The sequence below is a fragment of the Triticum dicoccoides genome, chromosome 5B (genome assembly GCF_002162155.2).
Source record: "Triticum dicoccoides isolate Atlit2015 ecotype Zavitan chromosome 5B, WEW_v2.0, whole genome shotgun sequence".
NCBI lineage: Eukaryota > Viridiplantae > Streptophyta > Magnoliopsida > Poales > Poaceae > Triticum > Triticum dicoccoides.
This window is the reverse complement of record NC_041389.1, coordinates 589611172-589614876: the sequence shown is the minus strand read 5'-3', so window position 1 is coordinate 589614876 and position 3705 is coordinate 589611172.

Genomic DNA, 3705 nt, shown 5'->3' with positions numbered 1-3705 from the left:
AAAGAAATGTAAAAGAGAAAAACAGAAGAGACCGAAGCAAAGAGCGAACCAGCCGAGCGAGCAAGGAATGCAATAATATGGGCTGCCCCATTACTGTAGCTTACCGGAAATCCTGCAGGCGAGACTTGCTATCATCTTGCATTGAGCGAGATATAGCTCTCATGTCTGCTGCCAGCCCATGGTCCTAGACCCATAAGTGGCTCTCATATTGTATTTGGGTCATGCCTGGGCCAGCAAAAGTGCAGATGTACCGAGGCCCAGCCTGTACTCTGTGGAGCACTAGGACATTTCAAAGCAGGAAGAAATGACAACCAAAAAATTATACTCACTTTGATCCAGATTAATTGTCGCTGCTTTTGTACAAAGTTGTATCTGAGTAGGAAATCCCTATATTAGGTTACTTTAATATTAAAACCAAAGTCTCTGACAGTAGATCATGCAGAGTTCTATTGGTCAGATAGACCCAGTGATCACGTCGGTGGTCCTGTCTCTGGTGGATCATCTCGTGTGGGTCGCCAGCAACTACTTCTTGCAGACAGTAGCTGATGGTACACAATATCTTGTTTAAAAACGGAGGCCAAAACTTTATCACATTTCATTAATTAAGAAGAATTTAAGAGAATTACAAAGAGACTAGTTCAAAGAAAAACATGGCATTCTGGGTACAAACATTTCTACTCTCGCGGCACCAAAGAACTCAAGTGGTTCACACTCGCCATCCCCGAAAGCATGCCCTCAACCTAACCTTGGTCGTAATGGAGCCCGGCATCGACGGAACATTCCTAAAAACACTAGCATTCCCCTCACACCTTATCTCCCAAGGTACAAACATAACTAGAGAAGCTAAAGCCTTCCTCGTGCGGTTCATTCTTTAACTAAGCTGCCCCACCCATCAATATCCACTTGGTACAGCCCTATCCATCTTTTGATGTCGCTCCAGATGTCTCTTGTGTATCTACACATGAACAATATATGTGCCACTATCTTGGTTCCTTTTTGCATAATTCACACAGGCCAAGATTTGACCACCCTCGATGTTGGAACCGGTATGTCGTCCACATACGCTCTTGAATGATGAGCCACGCAAAAAATATAAGCTTCGACAACGCCTAAAAATTCCAAACCACCGACTTAATCGAGTCGGAACATGTGCGGCTCCTGTTGCTCACCTCACGCCACCTAACCGTAATTCTTAGGATGGAGCTCGACCGCACTAACATCATGTCCTGCTTTTATTCCGTTGATGGAAACCCACGAGCAATGCTTTCCAACATGCACATGAAATATCGTCGATTCAATTCAGGCATTGCTCCAGGGAAGCAAACATCTTGGCACATGTTTTAGCTAGACATGCATATGTCCAAAATGATGTATTTTTTACTGCGAATACGCAAAGCTTGTGTATCATTTTATTGATAGAAAAGAGGAGAATAAGTACGAGAAATGGCACGATACATAACACAAATGCAAGAAGATACTAGCATGGTACCCAAAGCATGGAGACAGAGGATGATGGGCCCAAACAGAGAACACAACACATCTAAACCTGCCACCTATAGCTTTCCATTCTTTCCAAAGTAATGTACTGGTGGGATGATGATCCACCTAGCTTTCTGCTACCATATGTACTGAATGATGTAATTTTGTTAAGCTTGCAATAAACTGCCAAGAGACTTTCCTTTCAGAAAGAAAAATGTATGTAAGTTGTTGTGGTGAGATAGACCCAGCGATAGAGTGATAGCGTCGGTGGTACTGTCTGGTGGAACATCTTCGTGTGTGTCGTCAGGAGCACCTCTCGCGGAGAGCAGCCAATGGGACAGAAATCCTGCTCCAGCCTCCAGCTGCTCATCTGACGCCACCGGACGGTAATTTCTCTTCGTTGGGTGGAGCTCGACCGCACTAATGTGCAGTGTCCTGTCCAGGCTTATCCAGTTAAACACCGACAGTGTACGTGGCCCCTAATGGCACAGGTCGGGGTCAGCAGCGGGCCGCAACTTGCCAAGACGGGGAGCTCAGCTGATCAAGCTACAAGACGAGAATCACGATAGGATTTGCGACTTGGCGGGGGCTGCTTTACTGCACTGCACTCCACTGGACCATAGAGAGGAAGCCACAGTGCTCCGCACGTAAGCGTTTCGGCCTTTGGGGCCATCCGACACGACGTCTCAACGGCCGGCCGGCCTCGCGATAACAGATCACATCGCCTGGGTACGTAACGTGGGGGAGTACTAAACCCGCACTGTCATCTGGTCAAGCGCAAAAAGGGCAGGACGCCTCGCGCAATCAGAGTCAGAGGTGACAACTATACGCTGTCTGGTGGTTTGGGTCGGGTAGTGAGTGGGTCTCTGTAATAACTCCCATGATTTCTGCAAGATTCATGCGCGACCGTTGACAAGGCTAGAGGTTCGAACATCACGGAGAAAATACTGATCTAGGGCAGGAGCGAGTTGATCGCATCGAGGGTGAAGTACGTTTTTTTTAGGGATGACAATTGACAAGCGTAACAGCAGAGGTGGAATTCGCTCAAGAAGGCCCATGAGACTGAAGCACGAGAGAAGATAACAATTCCAAGGCCCACGGCGCAGGATCCGCACAAACGAGAGGAGGGGTGGTAGTGCCGATGTCGGTGGCCCGTCCCGATCGCCGTCGACTCCGCTGGGGGCCGGGCAGAGAAAGCCATCGGGATCGTGCATATCTCCGCCCACTCTCTCGTCCCGTTCCGTTCCGTCCTCCGGTAGGCACAACCGTGCCGAGCTGAGGAGGACAGGACCCCCGAGAGGAGATACAGGCGACGGCGACGTCGCCGTGGACAGTCTAACCCACCGCCCGCTACGAGCCTACGACCAACCCCGCCCAACGCCTCCTCCTTTCCTTTCACCTCTCAGAGCATGGCTAATAGAAGAGCCTGCTGTTGGCTATATAGTTGTTTCATGTCACCTCTCAGAGTAAAGTCTTTGTAAAAAGTTAGCTTATATAATAGGCTGGCTATTAGCTTGGCTACAACATTAAATGATTAACGATGAGGGGAGGCAGAAAAACACACACGATTGGTGTAGGGAGTAAAACGCCAGCTACAAACTCACTCACGGGCTGCATGCAGACTTTACTATCTCGTTTACTGTGATATAGCCCGGCTGTACATCAAGCGCCCGCTCAAGTCTCTCTCTTCATTTATCACTGCTCCACGTAGGACTTTGCTGAGGCCTTGTTCGGTAGTCAGGGGAGCAACCCCCTAGGGGATTCAATCCACCCAGGGGTTGGGTGATCCTCACGCTGTCACCCAATCCCTATAGGGATTAAACTCCTAAATTCCCTAAACCCCTACCTCAACAAATCACATTCGGTTAACCCCTCCCAGCAGGCACATATCAATCAATCAAGTACTCAGGACGAGGAGAGGGGAGTCCGAGGAGGAGGAGAGGAGCTTACTGGGTGGGATCCTGGATCACGGCGATATCATCGCCGCGGCCGGCGAGTTCGCTTTGGTCGCGTCGCCTGCGAGAGTCCGCCTCCGGGTCACTCGGGGTTTCGTTCCACGGGTGGGGAGACGATTATTTTTTCCCCATCTGTTTTGCGAAGACTGGAGGGGTTTCGATCGGGGGATTGACCCACGCTGGACTTAAACAAACACGCATTAACGGACGGGCCGGGGTTACACCCCGGCGGGGGTAATCCTCGTCGATCCACGGGGGTTGGGCCGCAAAC